The sequence below is a fragment of the Oxyura jamaicensis genome, chromosome 2 (assembly GCF_011077185.1).
Source record: "Oxyura jamaicensis isolate SHBP4307 breed ruddy duck chromosome 2, BPBGC_Ojam_1.0, whole genome shotgun sequence".
NCBI lineage: Eukaryota > Metazoa > Chordata > Aves > Anseriformes > Anatidae > Oxyura > Oxyura jamaicensis.
Genome location: NC_048894.1, coordinates 42,743,653 through 42,766,006, shown reverse-complemented (window position 1 = coordinate 42,766,006; position 22,354 = coordinate 42,743,653). Strand labels below are relative to the sequence as shown.

Below are 22,354 nucleotides of genomic sequence, written 5' to 3'. Positions count from 1 at the left end.
TATTCCTTTTGCTGGAGATAGGTTATGTGGTCCTTGCCTTTGCTGGAGTCAAAGAAAAATAAATATATAGTATTCCCTCACTAGCTGTGAAGTATTTGCAATAAATGCCAGTTTTGCTAAAAGACAATAATAAATATAACATTTCTCCAAATACAAAAAATATATATATATATCAGAAAGTTGTGGCCTTTATTTCTTTTCCTGAAACACTCTGCAACCCCTCAATATAACATCTACCCTCCATGTTATTGCTGATGGGAATTATGTCCTCCTGTACTATGAGCCATCCATCCCCTTCTGCTTGGGGCTGGAACAGCTGGCTGACCAGATGAATAGATCTGTCCTCAGGTAGGTCCAGAGCTAGAATAAAAGTTGCTTATGAAGTTTATTTGTTTCCTTCCTAGGAACTTGTTACAGAACAAGGTATAAAAATAACAGAATAATGGCTGAAGTAGATTTGAGTTTCCCTTTGAATACCAATGAGAATTATTTGCGCAGCATTGGTTCTTAAATTCAGTTAAAAAGCTGAGACATCTGATTGAGGATAAAATTGTGGTGAGGCAGATTAATCATTTTTTTAATGAATTCCCCATTCTTTGCGGGAGCTGTCTTCATTGCAGATTGGGTGCTTGACTGTAGAATCATTACCAAGGAAATGTCCTCCCACTGACACCTGTGAAACTAGTGAAAGATTTGTAGACTGAAGACTGACTGAAGGATTGAACTGAAGTTTATTACCATCTTCTAGTAGGAGCTGACTCTGGTTTACAACAGCAGCAAGATTTTTCTGATTAACCTGAAGAGAAGCAGGATAGAACCAAAAATTGATGATGTGATTAATAGTCATATCACAGTGATGCTCCATTGAGTTTCATTAAAATGGATCCTGAAACTGTAGCTATAGAGCTGCTCTTCCTTGCTTCATCTATGTCCAAGTCCAGGTCTCCTGAAGATTCAGTACCTGAGGAGTAAGTAGAAGCTAAAGGCCACCAGATCTTTTGCTGGTATACACTGCCTCAGCTCCACTGCAGGGCAACAGAGCTCCAGCAATTTACACCAGCTGAAGCTCAGGACCTTCCAGATGAAGTATTTTGGCTAATTCAAAGACAAGGCAGTGCCCATGCACCACACAGCAGCCTCAGAATCTTCCAGGTCTTTTGTACTCAGGGGATGTGCAGGTACTAAGGGGAAAGGAGGAATGAAGAAAAAAAAAAAAAACAGGAACTAAATCATGATGATTGTGCTGAAGGAAGAAATAGCTGAGAATTGAGTCATAAAGAAATATCATCTGGGGCAGCTGGGGTGGGGGGAATCCCATCATGTTAGGTGCCTCAGTAAGGTTAATGAACAGTGAAAAATGCGAAACAGGATGCAAAAAGCAATGCATGGCAAACACCAGTGACATAACTATGGCCTTTTGTACATTTCCTATCAAATTTCAAACATATGTGAAAATAGAAATGCAACAATCCATTTCAAGCACATAGGTTTTTTTATAAATCTTGTTTCATGCCTACTGGAAATTACCAAAGTGCTTTTTGCACAAAAGAGACTTTAAAGGTCAGCTTGAAAACACTCTGAAACCTGTTAGCTGAAGGGGAGGTGTAAGTTTCACATTGCTCCAAACCTCACTCACTGAACTGTAGGACTGTGAGCTATTTTCTCACGGAGGTGAGCATCACTTCTGTGGAGGGACCCAGAGAATTACATTGCCATCCACTTCTTGTGGGGATCCTATAGTAACATCATCTGTTGGGGGTGCCCAGGGTTACCTCGGGTCCTGATTTCTTAGCTCTCTCTCATATTTGCAAGCAGCTATGCTGCTTGGGAACTCACAGCAAATATATTTGTGAGTGTGTACTTGTGTGTGTTTGTGCATTTGCCAATACTCTTGGCACAGACAGAATGCATCTGGCTCAAAGAAACTACAGGATATCTACTCTGACAGCATTCCAGTATTAGTAATGACATTCAACTGAGGCAGACATATCTATGGAACAATCATGCATTTGTCTCGTCTTTTGAATCAGGGATGCTAACTTGAATTGGAAAGGGCAAGGCCCTTTCATAGCGCCCATGAAGCAGTTGGGAGCAGGAGATCTAGAAGGCTAAGTTTTTTTCCATCTTGTTCTTTGGAACCTAACTATGCAAGAAAGGAGTATAGCCTGAGGGAGGCTTTGCTCATTCCTAAGCCTCTAACCTCAAAATAGAGAGTTTGGAGTCAGCTAAGTCTCCCTGACAACAGAGGTAAAAAAAAATAAAAATAAATGGAACTGGCATTCCAAATTATTTATATTTTGGATTGTAATTTTGCTCTCAAGTGGGGAATAAATTGAATCTACAATGAGTGATAAAGAAATGATCTCTTGTCCACTGCAAAAACAACATATATATAACCAAATAACTTGTAGACAAAGCCTTCTGGCCCTGGGGGGCATGGCAGAAAGTGTTGGGTGTGCCAGGGCAGGAAATAGAACTTATCCTGTGGCATTCTGGGGTCCTCTCTGAGCCAGGAAATGCCATCATGACCTGCAGCAGATAAGATAAAGAGCTCTAAAGAGGTCTGCAGAATCTTTATGGGAAATCAGTTGTTCAAGTCACTGCTTACGTTCTGTGTATTTAGAAAAGCTAGTACCCTTTTCCTCATGAAGTCCCTACATGCTATTAACACTGCTGCCATTTCCTCACACCTCTCCCAAGCCTCCACATCTTTGTGTTATGAAAAAAAAAAAAAAAAAAAAAGGAAGTGAAGAATCCATCATCTAAACACAAGCTCTCTCCCCCCCCTCGAGTGCAGTTTCACTAACTGATAAAAGGAAGAGTTAAAGTGAAAGGAAATGGAGTATGACATCAGAGCTAAGGCTGAGTCCTTAATTTGTTTTCTTGCTGAGGCTGAACTCAAGGAAGTCAACTGGATCCTTGCCTGAGTAAGTACTGAACAGAATTAAGGAAGGGTTTGAAGATCGGGTCTCTGATGATTAGGTCAATGCCTTCCACATAATCCCAAGTGCTTAAATGAGCACAGAGGAAAAAAAAAAGGAAACTGAATCCCTTAACGTTTCCCGTCACTGACTCAGGCAGGAGGACTTCAGTACTTCTACAAGAAGCACTGCTGTTCTCATCAGAAGGATGCTACAAAGAGAGCTGATACCAGCCCACCAAAATGAGAACAAGCCTGGGGGTTGGCAGCCGCAGGCAGGTGACTGAGAAACTTAAAATACAACCAATTGCAGTTTTGACTGACACCCCTCCCTTCAAAATCACTGTGAAGCATGAGGCTGTATGCATACATCTCCTCTACAATGCTGAGCGCACCATAGGGTTTCAGGTCTGCACAGTAACTGCCCAAGGACACAAGCTAAGTGCCTATACCACCTATTGTGGTGAGTTCTTTGCCTGACTCAGTGAAGGCCAAGACTGGGTTTGCAAAGCCTTCACTGAAACTCATGTACACCAAGCAAGTTATACAGCTGCAATAATACAAGTGACTGCTTTTGCCTACATATATGAAACCTGTACAAAGCAGACTGGCTCTGCCAACACAATACCACACCAAAAGTTCCCCCAAAGAAGCCATCAAAATATTGGTACAGAACAATTATGATGAGGAAAAGTAAGCAGTAAGTGACCCTGCTCAGTCTCCACAGAACTTGAGAGAGCATTTTTCTTGGATTTAAATATTATAGCCAAATTTTGTACTGATTCATCACCCAGAGAGTCTTATTGACTCCAATACAATTATACCAATCCCAAACAACCCTGACTGTCCAACGTCCTTCCCTTAACTCCTTATTTCTTCCCTTCCAGTTATTTTCTTCCCACCTCATCAAGTATGCCTTGAGCTAATTCAATGGCAGGAGTACAAATGCAACACTGCAGGACTGACCAACTTTATGTATTCATAGCCAGAGAGAGTCAGTAATCCTGGAATCAACTGATGAGACCGCGCATAAAGCCAAACTTAATTCCATTGTTTTGCTGCCTGCAGCAGCAGTTGGGAAATGAAAGCTATTAGTAATCCCCTTCTGTGTTGCTATCACTGTAAATAAGTGTTTTCAGTGGATTACCCAAAGATGTAAATTTCATATTTTGAAACTTCCTTATTGCTGTATAAGCTATGAGTTTAAATTAAGCTGTAAGAGGTAACGGATATATAACCAAGAGCTCTCAGTGTGTAAGTTCTGCTTCAAAGGGCTTCATTAAAGACTCAGATTATAGCATCAGTGAGCAGATTTATATTTATACTGTCAGGTTGATCTGAAACAAACAAGATCTTTCTAAACAAGAAAGGAGCTTAAATAGATTAAATCAGCTATTCTTGCTTTGTACAAATATACTAACAGTTCTGCTCCACCCCATTTCCTCCCATGCACATCACTTGTTAGCATGATTTATTTATTATATTAAGTCTAGGAAAAATATTCATTTGTTTAGGACTAAACTCATAGGAACAGAAAGTGCCAAGGTAGGCACTTGATGGTTTGGCTGGCAGCTGGACTGCATCTTCATTGCAGGCTGTCAGGAACCGGTGTGTGACTCCACTTAGCGTGACGGGGAACCTCACACCCACAGCTCCTGGTGCTGAGAGACTTTGCATTCTGAGCGTGTCTGTCACTGATCTTTTCTCACCTTGAGGAAGATTGGAGCCAAGTGCTCTGGGATGCCTTTGTGTGCCATCGACTGATGCAGGTGAGCAAGTTGTCAGCCAAATGGGTCCAGTCTGGGAACTCTGCCAGAAAGAGGAGGAGGCAGAGAAGAGCCTCTTTCTGATAGCTGTAACTAAAGAAGCTGTTCCTACAGGGCTCATAAAGGATTGCTGGCATTACCACAGGGAGCTGCTAACAGAAGGTGAGACTTTAGCTTTATCAGATTTTTTTTTTAAATGCTATTTCACTATGCAGCTGTGTATGTTTGAACAAGGCAGAGCCCTCTGCAGACCTTTCTGCTTTCCCCCGCTCACCTCATGAACATTTAGCAACATCTTTCCTTTCACTCACATAAAAATTTCCCACCAGTTCCTCCCTACCATGCTGCTCTCAGGAGAGGGCTTCGTGAATCATTTTCTCAGTAACAGTTGCTACATGCTAACACACATAGATTACCCTGAAGCTGGAAAAGGACATGTGTCTAGAACATATGAACTCCCTTGGTGACTGGCTGATCATGCACGAGGTCTGTACCACATGAGACATGCAGAAAGATTTCAGGAACAGCAAAACTTGCAGAGGCAAAAAAAATATATATATGCCCATTTGGCCTCTTGCTGTTTATAGCTTTTCAGCAATGAGATGACAGTGTTCGTACCCTTATCCTTTATGCACCCTGTCATGTCAGCTGCAGCGATATGGTTATCCAGCTTTCAGATCTGTGGCGTGCTGTAGCTTGATGCAGAAATCAGTATTTCTTTACAGGAAAGCAACGTGTGTGCATGTGTGCAAGTACGGGCAAGGACCCTGCACTACATGGCACAAGGCTCATGATTCATCCGAGAACCACGTAAATTGTAAACAGTGCATTTTGCCTTAGCACAAGTACATTCAGCTTCAGACACATTTCATGCTGGATTGGAATAAGAAAAAGCATCTGGTGCAAACACTTCAGGTTTAAAAGTTCAAAAGTCACTTTGAGACTACTCCCCCTTGCCTGTATGCAATTTGATGGCAGATACATTTGCTGTTTTCACTTACATATTCATTACCAAAGTGAAGAGAGCAGGCTGAAAGGCATACTAATACAGAAAGCACGAAGGTATTTCTTAAAAGAAACGTGGTCTTAGGTAAGGGGAAGAGAGATGTCTCTCTGCTTAAACCAAGAACACAGATACAGACCTCATTATAAATGTACATTCTGCTATCAGATTCACTACAAGTTGTACAATTATTGTATACAAAGGAACATAATTCTAGGATTTTATCCCAGAGACACTTCTGTAACATCCAAATTTCAATGGCAAACATGAAAAATAAATAAATAAATAAATAAACATTATCTTCGACCTTCTGCCACATACCAAATTAGCTGTAGTTAACTGCAGAATTTCTAGTGTTAAAATCAGCATATACTAGGCAGGGTCTGAAAGACTCATGCAAGGAAAGAAAACTACAGTCAAGATGGAATAAAACAGTATGCTAAAAACCCTTTAAAACAGTCTTTTATTTTATCTCGATCTTTTCTGAAGCTGCTGGAACAACTGCTGTAGTGCTTTTCAGTCTCCTGTCACATTGTGGCAGCCTTTTTTGGCCACAGAGCATATCAACCAGGGCTCACAGCAAATCCACCTGCAAAGCCCAGAGCAGGCTGAAGTAGACCAGGCACAAGGGTCTGGCATAGCTTGTCTGCTACTACCTGACACCTCATAGATAAAAAGGGTGACCATCTGCAAATTTTGTAATCCCTGCATGATACTTGGGGGTTCACCGAGAGGCATGCAGAAATCAAAGTACTCAGCAGAATAGTACACTAACATCTTGAGAGTTTACCCAGGTAGTCAGCAGCTGTAGCTTTTATCCAAGTTCATAGTTCATTCATCTCACCCAAGAGCATAGCTCACAACAGTCTCCTGCGAAGGGAAGGGAAGGGAAGGGTAGAGGAAGGGTAGGGGAAGGGCAGGGGAAGGGCAGGGGAAGGGGCAGGGGAAGGGGCAGGGAAGGGTAGTGGAAGGGAAGGGGAAGGGTAGGGGAAGGGTAGGGGAAGGGTAGGGGAAAGGAAGGGGAGGGGAGGGGAAGGGGAAGGGGGCAAAAGCAAATCCCAGTTTATGTTGAAGGAAGCAATTTTGTTTTCAAAAGACTCCATCAGCTTTTTCATCCTTCTCTTTAGCTTCAAATATTGTTTGCATCTAAAAAGCTCCATATCAGTCCCTTCATTTTGTTGAACCAAATTTCTGCTCTGCAGAGAAAATGGAAGGTAGATCCAATAAAAAGCAGAAACTTTGTGAACAGCAAAAATAGTTTATGTACTCCAAAAGGACATGGCCCTTTCAAAATAAATAAATAAATAAAGGAATTCATTTGGAAGTGTGCAACTGATAAATAAAAAAAATCCTATAATATTTTGACTTGGAAGCATTCAAACTGTTGAACAATAACATTGTAGGGTTGATGAAAAATCGAAGTTCATCAGCCAAATTCTGCTCTCAGAGAAGAACAGCTGAGATCAGAATCTCTCCCAATTGCTATCTGGTCTCCTTTTTTATAATTAAATCTTGCGATCTTTCCTCAGACAAAATCATCCTCTGGGATTGCTGGCATTTTTGTATGACTTCAAAACTTGGCACTCAGCGTTCTCAGGAGGAAAATCTTTAGGAGTTAAAAGAATACAGCTGAATTGCAAAGAGGGAACTGGCCAGAAGTGGCACGACCTCATCCCCTAGCAACAGAAATCAATAACAGCAAAGATAACATAATTACACCACAGAAAGGATCCAGAGGGCAGATTATGTCAAGTATTACGTTGTTAAGAAAGAATGACATGTGAAAGAGACAGCGTGCTTTAAACATGGACGAAAACACAGAAAACGTGGAAGGTAGATAGGGAGAAGGAAAATACGAACACAGAATAAATTAGCCTGCAGAGTCTTAAAAGGGAAAGAAAATTATTCGTGTTCCTGCTTTCAATCTTCTATTTATTCAGTAAACAGAATTAGATTCCCAAGGGAGCAGAGGAAGGCATTTTATTTCACAAGGAGCATCGTGGCACAGGGAAAATAGACTACCCTATGATGACAGCCTTGTGCTGGGGCTCCTGAGACCCAGCTCATTTCCTCCTTAGGTACAGATGGTCCATTCTGCTTAAGAAAACCAAGGGCTTTCTGTGCCTCAGTCTCCCATCACGAAAATAATGCCAGCAGAAGAGTAAGGATTCAGAACTGAGATGGATCAGATACTGCCGTAGTCTGGGAATTAAACAGAGTTGTCTGCAAGAGAGAGATCCCTGCACTGACAGGGGTCTTGTGTTTGCCTCAAACACTCTTGTTTTGCTGCTCAGGTTGCTCATATGCTTAGAAGAGGCTGGATGTTGTGATGGAGCACTTCTCTGCTTCTCTGCAGTATTCCAAGTTCCAGCACCACACAGCTGCCAGCACAGAGATTATCTAGGAATGTGTTCACTGATACAACTCTCTGCTAATGCTGTCATATAGCTTTGAAACACTACCTACCCAGGGGGTAATTTTTCAAGGAAGCTCTCATTTTGAGCAAAGCAGACAAGTGCCAATAAAAGCTCGTATGCCTATTGTTTTACATCATGCTGCCAGAACACCTGATCCTCTCCCACACTTCCACCAGTTTCTTCCCTGTAGTTGCTCAAATTTACTGTCACAACACTTTTTCTCCCTCTACCGCACAGAGCACTAAAATGTGGACTCCATCACTCAATATTTGGCTGCGTATTACATGATCGAAACAATCACCAATTCATCTAGTTATTTCATTAACTGTTTCAGCCAGTCTTACTTGTACATAGCCAGACAAACCTACTGCATTTCTCCTGACACACATATATACATATGCTCAAGAAGTCTCAAGAAGTCTTAAGAGCTCAGCCAATAAAAATGGAAAAATACAAGTCAGAAAGACATATTTATATAGTATTAAGATATACGTGAAGTATTACTTACACTGTAGTGTTTGCCTCAAACACTCCTTGTTCTACCTGCTTTCATTATCCTTGTAACACTCTGTGTGATCAATATTTCTTCCTCTATGTCAAATTATAAATTGAATGGGTTCAAATGTCATCCATGGAGGACACACAAGCAGAGATGTACCTGGACACAGAGACTACACGTCCTTCAGTAAATAAAGCAGTCTAGGGAAAGTTCCGGACTCTGTGTCTGTCTTCAACACAGTTAAATGGTTATAAAGTTTCCAGGCAGTTTTGGCCTAAGGCTGTCAGACACTCTTACAAACAATTCCTGGACCCAGGTCAGAAGCTGGCACTGGCCAGGGGTTGTTCGCAATGGGAATTTGAATTCCACCACCCTGATCTGGAGGGTCAGAGAGGACAGTATGGACAGCCTCTTCCATGACATTTGGCCTCAAAGACAGAGAACAATCCCAGGCACGTCTAGTTTACTCATATGTACATACTCTGTGAGTGCTTATGCCTTCCTACCATAGGAAACAAGCCCCAAATTTGTTATATTCACCAAGTCTTCCTAATTCTTTTGATTCTGAGCTAGTTCTTAGAGAGCACTGCCTCATGCCTCCCATCTGTGAAGAGTCCTACTGCATTTTTTTGGAAAATTTGCAGCAGAGAGCCAGTGCAGACTGGGCACCCATCCAGACCTGCTTTGAGGTGGTACCCATCTTCACGGTCTCTTCTAAGTAGCAGGAGCCGAAAACCAGCCAATAATGGTCATAAGACGTAAAGCTCAGCACAGATGGTATCTTATTCAACCTCAACGTGATGCAAACAAAAGAACTATTTTAACACATTGTACAAGATTGGGGGACTTTCCACACTGTTTCCCAGGAGTGCCGATTTAGCTATCTTGGCACTTATCCTACATCCACCAGCCAAACTAGTCTATTTTTCCTTCAGAACAATACATTTTGCAGATATTACTAAATCCTGTTTTTTTTCCCCAGCTTCATATGGAACTGTGTTAATCACAGCTCAGTGGATAGGAGAATCAGTGCAGTGGATCCAGTTTGATAAGCTCTTTTCAAAGCGTACAAAGTCAGTCTCCTTTAATACTGGCTTTTATAGTTCTCCCACTTGAGCTGCTGTTTAACTTAACTGCATTCCCTTTCTGTCATCCTAGTTATCTGTTCTAAATCCTAAAAAGCTTTATGAAGGACTAATCAAGTCACTAATGGCATCTCCATATGGGGTCAGGTTAAAAAAAAAAATCAGGCTGAAATGAGTTAACACAGGTTTCTTTCTGTCTAGTAATCTTGCATCTGCAGGGACACTGAATTTACTCACATTAGTCCAATTTACTGATGTGTATTCACATGAAGTAAGAAGATTTTCCACGTGAAGTAAGAATACTTTGATTTCCTTGTGACAAGTACTGTGTTTTCAAAAGGATCAGATGACCATAAATATTATGGCAAATTAACACAGGACAACAAAGGAGAAGTACATGGTAAACAGGTAGAAAATATAGGTTGTTTAAAGAATATATATAGATTTTGTCCCGTTAAAAACTGAATTTATATAGAAAATGTATCATCCTGTCAGCAGAGCCATTCATTATTATTTTCTCTTGTATGCAATACTGGCATTTCTTAAGAATACTGCAGTTACTCCAGAGGTTGTTAAGTGGTACGTAGTATCCAACTGGAGGAAAATTAAACTGCAATTGATCTAGATGGAGCACTGAAGAACAGAAAGTTTTCACTATTTGATAATTCAAGCAATATATTTAGTTGGGTCAGAAAAGACAACTGAGTTTGTGAATGTCAGCTGCTAAAAATGACTTTATATATATTTATTTCTGTTTAGAACTCATTGCAAACAACAAATTTCACTAATTTTTGGTCCATTCTTTTAGAAGGACTTCATGGACCATATTCTACTGCTTCTGAAAAACTCCTGGTTCACCTTGGAAGCATTTAAAAATGGGCCACTGCAGTACTGAATATGTGTTCATGTAAATGAGCATATGATCAGCAATGATCCAATAATTCACTCATTTCAAGAGCTTTCATTTACCAAAGATTGTGGGAGCCTAGGGAAGCCCCTGCTCCCTGTAGGTCTAACCTCAGTCCTTGGAAAAGTTCTGGGGAAGACTACCCTGGGGGATGCTGAAAGGCATTTAGAGAACAAAGCTTTTATGAGGACTAGTCAACATGGATGGCTTCATCAAGGGAAAGTCCTGCCTTAGTAATTTGTTCTCCTTCTAGGTTAAGGTCACCCAGTTGGCAGATGAAGAAAAGGCAGCAGATATAATCTTTCTGTATTTTAGGAAGGCCTTTGATATTGTCCCTCATGTCCAGAAGGCCTGGAAAATTCATCCAATTGTGAGATAAACAGGTTAATGCTGTGCTGGGTGATGAACTGGCTCAATGGTACTACTCAAAGGGTTGTAGTAAAGGGAGCTATATCTGGCTGGTTGCCGGTCACTGGCAGTGTTCCCCAGGGCAAATTCTAGGGCCAGTCCTGTTCAACATTTTTATCAGTGACCTGGATGCACTACTGGAGTGCATCCTCAGCAAGTACTAAACTGGGAGGTGCTGCTGACTCCAACAAGAAGCCTGGAGGTATCTCGAGAGATTGAAGCACTGGGTGATTAGGAACAGCATGAAATTCAAAGGAAAATGCTATGCTCTGCACCTGGGACAGAGTAATACCTGCCACAGGCACAGACTGGGGGATGAGTGGCTGGAGAGCAGCTCAGCAGAAAGGGATCTTCTGGTGCTTGTCAACAGCAGGCTCAGCATGAGCCAGCAGTGTGCCCTGGCAGCCAGGAGGGCAAACTGCATTTTGGGGTGCATGAAACACAGCACAGGCAGCTGGTCAGGAGAGGTGATTCTCCCTCTATACTTACCATTGTTGTGGCCTCACCTTGAATATCGTGTGCAGTTCAGAGATCCACAATATATAAAGGATGTCAACATGCTTGAATGCATCCAGAGGAAGGCAACAAAGCTAGTAAAAGGGCTGGCAGGCATGTCCTGTGAGGAGAGGCTGAGGACACTTGGGCTGTCCAGTCTGGAGAAGAGGAGGCCAAGAGGTGACCTCGTGGCTCTCTGCACTTCCTGAGGAGAGGAAGTGGACACAAGTGTCTCTGCTCTCTGGCCACTGAGGACAGGACGTGAGGGAATGGCTCAAAGATGTGCTGGGGAAGTTCAGACTGGACGTGAGGGAAAATTGCTTTACCATGAGGGTGGTCAAATGCTTGAACAGGCTGCCTAACAACATGGTTAATGCCCTGTGCCTGTCAGTGTTCAAGAGGCATTTGAATAACACCCTTAATAATACGCTTTAACTTTTGGTTAGCCCTGAAGTTGTCAGGCAGTTAGACTTGATGATCTTTGAAGGTCCCTTCCAAACGAACCATTCTATTCTATTTGAGAAGAATCACCAAGAGTTCAAAATGAAAAACAGCTTTAGGTGTGGAAGATGAGAAATGAAACGCTACTAAGAACTTAACGTTAATAAGCATCTTGGAAGAAAAAACACTGTGCTTTGAGGGCTATAGAAATAATATTATAATATTGCTAACTTTATTTCAAATGAGATCTAGACTTGCTAAAACAGATAATGTCAACAGGTAATCTGATGGTCTTCTCTAGTGTGTTTCCCGGAGAGCCATCAGAGCATTGTGCTGTGAGGAAAAACATCCTGGTGATGCCAGTCACTTCTGCTGCTCAAGGTCCTGCAGAAAGCAAGAAGAGTCATGCAGAACTGCAGCAAAATTGGCCCCTAGCTTCTATTTCTCTGCAGACCATTCCTAAACCCAAAGTAATATGAGGGACTAAAGACATTAGTAATAAAATTGTATGGATGGCCCTTGACCCTGCTGACCCATCTCTGCTCCAAAATGAGTATTTCTTAAATGAAAAAAATATATTTAGAATATAACTACACTTTGTTACATCTGCTTCTTCCTCACTGGGAAGCTGAACAGAAGAGGCTTGCACGTATTCTACCCCCTGGTGGAACGGGCCTGTTCTTCCTTGACCCCCTAAAAACACAGGATGTGATTCTTCCATCTGCAAATGAATAGCAGAAATAACTGCTGAAGTTAGCGAAGCTTAACAGTAAGGAAAATGCAAACTACATCCTAAATGTCAGCACAGTCCCTCTAGATTTTCAGTACTGCTTGGCACTTCAACAGCACTTTTTATCTGAGGAACTCAAAAGGCCAGTTCTTAGTTCAATCTTGTAATACCCTTCTGAGGTTGGTAAAATGCCCAGATAAGGGAACTCGAGTACAGAGATGTTAAGTAATTAGCTAACAGTCAAAAACGGTCAGTAGCAGAAACCAAAGGCCCAAATGCCCAGAACTGTGCTGTAAATGTAACAAGCAATAAGCAAAATCTGGACATTGTTAGTAGATTTGTGTGTTTATTCTTTATTGGAATGCATTGACTATGCATCCTCTGGGGCTTAAATGCTCAGTAAATCAAACTGAGCTGAGACTTGTTTTAAATAGACGTAGATTTTTAAAACAAATACTAGCATATACTAAGAAAAGTGGATCATAACTCATGGAAAGGCTGTTGATTTGGAAAGAATAATCAGCACAATGCAAGAATTTTGACTGTGTTTTTTAGGAACACTTATCACTCCCGTTCCATAGTACATTTAATAGTAAAGACCGTGCTCAACCTACAGCACCACAAATCCTTACAATGCTTCTTTGTAGAGGCTAGGAATTACTAAATTTAGTTTCCAAACAGAGAAGCTGACGTCCGTTTGGGAACTGGAAAATGTTCCCAACTTTAATACAGAAGAGTTTAAATTTTGAATGCCTCAAGTAATGACACGAGAAGGAAAATGGAACTAAAATGCTACCCCACATGAGAATCTTTTCATACAGGACTTTCACAAAAAGTTGGTACAAAATCTGGACTTGCAGTTCTGGACTTCTAGAATGATGTACAACCCACATTAAATCCTGTTTAGTAGCATTATCATAATTAGTGAATTCTGAAAAGTTTACTAATTAAACAAAAATAAACAAAAAAAATATTAATATGAATACTTAAGTCAACAATAATTTACAATTATGGAACCTCTTCAGGTTTTTATATATATATATAACTGCTAAGTATTATAGGAATCTTCTTATTAAATTTGCAAGCATCACAGAGTTGGGAAGAATTGTGAATACCTTGGAGGACAGGATTAGAATTCAAAATGATCCTGTCATATTGGAGAAATGACCTGAAAAAATAGGATGCAACTCTCTGAGAATAAATTTGAGGATCTGCAGTTAGGCAAGAAAAACTTAGGCAAGAATAAATTAGGCAAGAATAACTGCATAACTTTTCAATTGTAATATGAAGGGCAGCTCATTAGATGGAGAAACTTTAGCAATGATTTGGGGTTTATAGTGACTCAGAAGCTATTGTGTCAACGATGTCATGTTGTTGGGAAGAAAAAGGCAAATATAATACTGAGATTCCTATGTAAATCAATTTTTCAAAATATAGAAAGCTGTCCTTCAGTTTCATTTAGTTGATGCTATACAAATGCTGGGTTAAGTGAGCCCTGTGTCCAAACTGGTTCTCTGTTCTTCAAGAACCATGAACAATGAGAGGGACTAGAATGAACAGAATCTTTTTGGAAACAAAACCTTCAAGCAGAAATTAACTGATCTGTGGTGGATTGGGGGTGTTAATAAGATTTCAAACATACAGAAAGTCGCAGCTGGAAAAAAAAAAAAAAAGGCGATTCTCTGTGACTGGTACAGCCTAAAGTGCCATAAGAAAGACTCAGGATGAGCTTTCCAACAGCAAGAAAGTACACCACTGAAGGAAGCTGCAAGAACCTCTAAAATCTCCCAATCAGTGGAGAGACATATATCTATCAGGAATGACACTGATAAAATGATATGGATAGATGATTTCCAGAGGACACTGATTCTGTTCTGCTAAAAGAAGTTACTTTTTATTAAAATATATATATATATTTTACATAAAAATCTGCAGGATTCATTTTTCCTGATTCAGGGTCAAACTGTGCATGGTCAAGTCACTTGATCCAGCTCTTCACTCAGGCAGAGGGGAAGGATTTACCTAGACCAAATTCCTCTGTCAGATGCACAATCCACAAGACACATAATTACCACAATGACAACATGCTATGGGGAACCTGAAGCAGACATTACTGTCAGAAAAGCTGTAAATTACGTTTGTCAATGTTACAAGCAGTGAGAATGAGATTAAACTTGATTAAGATGACACTGTCTTGCTTAAAGCTAGCTAGGGTGATAGAGAGAAAATGATAACCTAGAGCCATCTCATATGTAAGTAGATCAAACATAGTAAGTTGTGTAGACAAAAACACCAAAATACAGAGTCAAAGTCTGTTTTAACATAAAGTCTATCATGTATATGATAAATCAAAAACATTTTGTTTGGAAAAAGCTGGATGGACATACATGGTGTACACACAACCCTATATTCCTTCAAAATTATTTTTGTTTTGCTCCTTCTTACAACTAAAGCTGACAAGTCTTTACACCAAGAGTTTAAACTAAGGTGAGATTGCAAATCTTCCTCCAGCTATTCGTCACTCTTTTGATGGTTTATAGGACTTAACGTCTATACTGGCCCTGAAGAAGCAGGCATGCATCAGCTGACCCTGACACCAATTACCCAGAATTATAAAAAAGACATTTCTACTGAAAAGACCTTCTCAGTTACTAAAAAGCAACATTGTTTTGAAGATTTGAATTATGTTTGCTTCTTCAGATTGGCTTCTTACTTTTGTATACCTCTTCTTATACAGAACAGAGACAATGAGCTGTAGAGAAGGGAGAAAGAGAATGGGAAAAAGAGGGGAGGGAAAGGGTGAAGAACACTCCTAACCTCATTACCACATCATTTCAGGGGACTTTGAGTTTTGTGCTGTGGACCTAAGAGGTTACAATAAGATCTAATCACATTACAAAAAGAAAAAAAGAAAAAAAGAAAAAAAAAAACATGAAACACACACAAAAAAAACACCGCTATCTCATAATTATATTTGATCTGAATTCAGTAAATTTATATTACTGTTAATGACAGAAGAATTTGGACCCTGAAGTTTTAGATGCTTATTTGAATTTTCTCCCATTAAAGCACTTGAAACAAAAATCTCATTTTGTTAGATTTGTGTAGCATTTGCCATCTTAAAGAGGAAAAGACCTCCCCCTGCATTCTTCATAGAATTCCTGAGTTAATTGCTTGATAAAATTATATTTATTGTAGCTTGAGTGCTTCTAGAATTAGGTGCTTAATAGTAAAACACGTAGATGCTTGGGTTTCATAGGTATGTTGAATGAATCAAGGCCAGAGTATGTATGTCTTCCATTGTGCAAAACTGAATGTGTAGTTAAATTAAGAACAATAGGTATTCATAAATCAGCATGAGTGCCCATGAGAAACAAGTCTTCTAATTAAATAAGAAGAGAATCAGTGTTCCTTGTTCCGGGAATTGTTTGGTATTGAGGCAGAATATATTGATAGTTAGTAGAGACACATTATTTGTTAGAAGAATTATTGGATTTATTTATCAAAAACAAGCCCTTTCCTACACATTAGTAGAGTTAATTTACAAAAATAACTGATTTGGACTGAAATAATTTGTGTGCTTTTTTAAAAGAAGCTTTTAGTGCTCCTACTGAAAAAAAGAAACCTTTGTAATCAGAACAGAACAAAATGAAATGCAGTATTTGCACGGAAACTGACATAGTGCTTTACCTTATTACAATTTTAAGCAACAATAAATAAATGAATAAGTGTTCTTCCACTGAGAGGAAATTCTTGGAGAAAATTCTGCAACAATTTTTAAAAAAGATTTGGATGTTTTTTTGTCTTGATGATACTTCAGAATTTTGGTGGAAAACATTCAAAGTATTTTCCATTCAGTGACTAAATGTGGCTTTGGGATGACTTAATAATTTTTTGATCCTAAAGCTTGATGCCTACAGCCTCACCAGTGCAGTGAGTTACAAGTTTTCCCATTTTCTCATCAGGAGGAGACAGAAAGCAGTGCATTAAAGTTTTCTAACTCGAGTCCTGCAAACCCTACTTTTTTACCCACCCATTATGATGTCACAGAGCTCTTCAAATAATAATAAAAAAAAAAAGCCGAGTAGGCTATACTTGGCATTAAAGTGAAGAACATTTCAAATGATGGGGGCAGCAAACACTGCATTTGTCTTAACCCCTTCAAAAATAAAACAGAAATTCTAAAGAAACTCTCAGGAATATGTCTACAAGTCTTATGTCAAAAAATGTTAGCAGTTAAGCAGTTACAGAAGTAATTATAGCTGAGTATGCTATTGACAGATTGAACCACATTAATCACAGATTGAAATAAACAAGTACTTGTTTCCTGTAGAAATTGTGAGTGCTTAGGTCACCAGTCTAGGAATCGGTTTCTGTTCTCACATTCACTCTGAATTCCCTTTTAAGGAGCACTAATCTCTTGTGTAGACATACTTAAACCGAATTAAGTTGGCTTTAAAATTCTGTGTGTCTTCATTTTTTTCTTGAAGTGTCTGCACAAAAGTTAGCTAATATGCTTAAATCTGAGTTAATTTTCCTCTATGTCCCTCAATATACAAGTTCAAAGTAGTGAAATTCCACAAAGGCCTCACATTAGACGAAGCTAAAATAGAATTTTGAGATTGTCCCTTATAGTATTTCCTGTTAATGAGCATTAAGCTTCCAGGGCATTCTTGTCTAACCAAGAAAGCACACCACACAAATCTAAATCTGTAATGTATCTACACAACACATTTGAATGTTTATATAACTTCAAAGAGGATAATTTGAATGTCTTTTGTCATGAGTAACATTTTAGGGTATGAGGCACCTTTCTGCTATACGTGTTTTTTTATTTGTTTGTTTAAAGACTGCTTGTGTTTTGGGTTAGTATTTTTTTTCCACTGAAAGAAAAAGAGCTTCTAGACATATATTTGATCCTGCAAATTATAGATCAAAACATGACAATAGGTTAGTATTTTATAGTCCTCAGTGGAAGAAAGTTAGTATTTGAATGGTGAGGATTGAAAGTCCCCCCCAAAATAAAGTTTTTGAATGTCCTGGGTTCTAGCTGCTGTCTTCTAGTGAAACTTTATATGCCCCTTTACACACATTGCATCCCTATTTTTTGTCCATTAATAGTATTCTTCAACTCTAGTTTCAGTAACTCAGAAATGAGGTCACTTGAACTTTACCAACTCTGTCATTTAACCAAAAATAATAATTAAGGAAATGTTCCTGACACTTTGTTATTATTATTATTATTCCAGTTTTTGTATGATTTTAGTGACCCACAAAGAAGACAAGAACTCAGTTCTGTCTTCCTGAAGCACAACGAGATAAAACACAATATCATAAGGTCTGGTTCTATAGTATTAAAAAAAAAAAAAAAAAAAAAAAAAAAAACCTTTTGTGAAATCTGCTCATCCAGGACATCCTGTTCCCCCTTGAGCTTCCAGTAACCCAAGACATTAACAGACAACATATCGAGGGCATTCTTGCCCTTTGAAATCTTTGATCATCAGCCCTATAAACAACATTATTTTCATGGCCATTGTAAGGTGGTTTTTTCTCTGCCTGAAGCATTTTCTACAGTATAAACTCATAGTCCATGTGTGAGAATTTAGGGAACAATTCATATAGCATTTTGACATCAAGTCACAGAGGACACACATTGTCACTGCCATTGTACCCAACTCCAAACACAGGATGTTGGTCCCCCTGAGTGTATAGAACTAATGAACAACACTTAAGACGACTTTGGAAAATAGAGCTTACAGAAATTGAATTTAACATTAAAAAAAAAAAAAAGGCAACAAAAACCTACCCAAGCAAACATTGCTAAACTGAAAACCATTAAAAATAAAAGATTAGGATGACATGACTATTTTTTCCCCCAATTGTTAAATGTGAACTAAGCTAGTGGTCAAAAAGTCGTGGAGGATGAGGGAGGGAAGTTGTAGGTGATTGCTGCATTCTTTATTACGTCCCCTCTCCATCCTGGAGAGCTGGAACATTGGTGCAGTTCTCATGCCAGCTTCCAAGTAAACAACACGCACTTCCTGGCTATCTCTAATCTGGGCAGCAATGTGTGTGAAGAGAGGGTGCTGAGTGATGTGTGGTTCTGACCAGGTATCCTGTTTTGACAAGGGTGTTTGTCCTTTACCCAACATACTGCAGAAGTAATTCTCGACATTTGTGTAATGTTTTCTTTTCTTTGGGGGGGTGGGGGGGCGGGGAGGGAAAGGCCTAATTTGATCTTTTGGGAAAGATTTAATTTGAATTACTGAGAAGGTTAGAGGGCCAGAGGTAACAATTAAAAATAACCAAAATAGTAGTGCTGATAAAAACTTTTTTTTTCCACTCAACATTTTAAACTACAGTTAATTAAAAGACACTGTTACCACTAATTAATACTTACACTGTATATTACTTGGCAGAATGTGATTCAAAAATAAAGTTTAAAATTTGCCTCTGAAAGTTTTTGAGGAGCTAATGGAACTGTTTTAGTAGCTAGCATACCATTCTAAAGAATAAGATTTTTTTCCCCCTACAAAACCCTTTTCCTTATGAAAAAATAAATAAATAAATAAATTAATTAATTAAGCAAGCCCTCCACCTTTCCTCCAATGGTAATCAATGTTTCAAGTGAAGATTTTACTGGCAACAGCTCACAATTTCAGAGTAAAATTCTGAAACAAATTTTAAAAATGAATGATGCCCAGATTAATTTAATTATCTGATATTTGGATGAGACGTGGTTTGAAGACTACATTTTAAAGGACCTCCTGTCTCGCAAGACCTGTTCCTCTTCTGTGTACAGCAAAGACTTGAATGTGCATTTTCTACATCCCACAGCCACCTGGATTTTGACTTTTTCCATAGGAAAAAAAAATCCTATGGTCTTAGTGTGAAATGTTCATAAAATCGGATTTGTGTTTCCCATGTGGCTTTAATGTTTTATAATGTGGATGAGGAAAATAAATCAATAAAGATTACATCACCTCTATTGTTTAAATGGTCTAGTCCTTGACACACTAACGACTTGCTGTAGTTTATCCTTCTCCTCTGATCATTTCCAATTTTGGGTTAATCTAACAGGTGATTTTTTTGGAAACCAGTTCACAGATAAAAATGAATATAACCATCCAACCATCCCAGTTTTGGCCCCACTCCTAAACCAGTGAAAAGCAAAGGTTGGGTTGTCACTGACTTCTGTGGGAGAGGAACCAGGGCCTGTATTCCCCCCCAAAGCAAATCACTTGTCATTTATGAACCTCAATTTTCTGACTTAAATCCAACATAGATACAGATTTTACTCATGGTAAATAACACTGGTATCATGTCAGAGAAAGAGGATACCGCAAGAAAGTAGATTACTTGTGTTAGAGACATTTGAAGGATTTAGACATGCTATGGGATGAAGGACATTTAGAAGCTAACCATTCTGACCAATCTACTGTGTCCGGCAGTCATGGAATTTAATCTTTCTCCATCTAGCTATCTAGCTTTCTCTACTTACTACATCTGCTGACCAAAAATAAATAAATAAATAAATAAAAATAAAAGTGTCAGTACTTTCAGTCAGCTGCATATCTCGTTAAAATGCCCAACATTCAGAAAAAGTTAATTTCTTAAAACTGACCTGTCAACAACAGCTAAAAATTGCTAAGAATCCCCATGATGCTGCCTTAAAATAAGCAGAAACATAAAACTTTTCTTTCCCCCCCTTTTTTTTTCTTTTGAAGGCAAACTGTACCTCTGAATGTTTTAGAATTGTCAAACTTTTCTATTGCACTCAAGGGAAGGAAAACTGGAGCCGTACATTACTCTAAAATTCCATATGATTGCAGAGGGTTGACCCATAGACTACTTTGCCCAAATATTTGATTATTCCAGAGTTTTGACAGATACGTCTTGTTGCATTTGGAATCCCAGAAATCCAACAATCTGTGAAAATTATAGAAGTGTTAGGATTTTGCTCTTAGGTCCTATTTTTTTTTTTATTATTATTTTTTGAAAATCAAATACCTGCATACCTGCAGTGCACCTATTTTCTATGAGTCTATTTCCTTATTTGAGTAAAAGTAATCCACAGACACAAATTCTTACTACATGATAACAGGACTTTTCATGGAGGAATATGCAGTAAATATAGGCACTATAGACAGTGATCTGACATTGTTGTGAACTCAGGTAGTCCGTGATCTTAGAGCAGACATACTTAAATATCATTAATTTTCTTTTTAAATCAAAATTGGAGTTTCCTGAGATGTTGTATGGAATAGTGATTCCAGGAGTGCTTCTTAGCACAATGCTGAAATAAGGACCACTGAGGAGAACTAGTTAAAAGGATTTACTTTGAAATTATCTGGTACGAACTGAATATATTAGAAATAATGAATCATTACAAGCTTATGCCTTAGAATGCTAAATCCTCATTTTAGTTAAATATACGGGAGCTGCACAGGAATGATCTTGGAGAGTAATGAAAAGCAAAATAATGACAGATTAGCCAGTTCACTAACTTCACTGATTAAAATCTTTCTCCATAATGAGCAAGCCAAATTAAATGGAGGCATGAGGTAAAAATATAAAACATGTTTTTCTGTTGAAATTTTAAGCACTTCAGTTAGTTTTGTGAACACATTTCAGATCCAAAGACCAGAAATGTAACCTGATGTCTCTGTCTACATTTTACTCGGGATATGATAATGTTCCGGATTTGTAAAACTTGTGAACCCAGTGCATTCTTCATTATTCTACAGCCCCAAACCAGCCGTATTTTAATTTCATTTACACTGCTGTCAGTCTGCATAAATTCATTGCATAGCATCCTGACATTTCTTAAGTCAAGGACAAATCTCCCATTTACTTCAGAGAGATTAAGAGGTCTCTCTAAATTCAGTGGAGTTACTCCAACTCATCTCAATGCCACTAGCTCAGTGTCTAGTCTTTTATATCCTCGGGTTACAGCATAAATAAGGCAACAATTAGAGATGCAAAACAAGTTTCAGTATCAATCTTCGAAGCAGAATGTGTCACCCTAGGAATATAGAAATGTGAATCCCAAATGACTTAAGCAGAGCTGCCAAAGGGAATATCTAACGTTTCACTAATGGAAAAATTGAATGTTAGATGGTAGGCATAATTGGAAAAGTACAATAACACTTGAAGCCATATCACTGATTTATATACAGTACAACTTCAAATACATTCAACTGTTATTTCCTTTTTCAGATCTTTAGCAGGAAAGCATTGGTCATTTTTTTCCAGGGATCTCTCAGATAACAACAGATATATGGAGATGTTTCTCTGGGTAGTGTTTTTGAAAATTGTTTTGCCACAATCTTTTCTTAAAAATGGAAGTCTGAAAAAATGACACATTTTTATTTTCCCACACGTGTTTTAGCTGTAGCAATTATCTAGGGCTATTTTAGGACTCAGAGTCAATAGAGAACAAATTATTTTAAAAAGGGAACTAAAGCAACCCCGTACATCTTCGTTAGCAAAACTGAGAAGTCTACCTATCTCTGTCAAACCTAGCTTAAAAGAACACAAGAATGCTTGTTTGAAGAGCACCAGCTTTCCCTAAGTTGCAAAAGGGCGGTGACTTCAAAATTTTCATTATCTGGGAAAATTTCATTCCATGGGAAGATTGTTCTAAGCTGTTATCTAAAGGGTCAATTTTTAAGCCTGGGACA

The 22,354-nt window shown here is 38.8% G+C and overlaps 1 long non-coding RNA gene across 1 annotated transcript; it reads left to right on the top strand.

The window, feature by feature from the left end:
* The first annotated feature begins 4,478 nt into the window (after nucleotides 1-4,478).
* On the top strand, nucleotides 4,479-10,701 carry LOC118161076. The gene is made up of 4 exons (XR_004747837.1): nucleotides 4,479-4,689; nucleotides 4,801-4,848; nucleotides 5,412-5,496; nucleotides 7,219-10,701. It is a non-coding gene; the product is annotated as an uncharacterized LOC118161076 (long non-coding RNA).
* The last annotated feature ends 11,653 nt before the right edge of the window (nucleotides 10,702-22,354 follow it).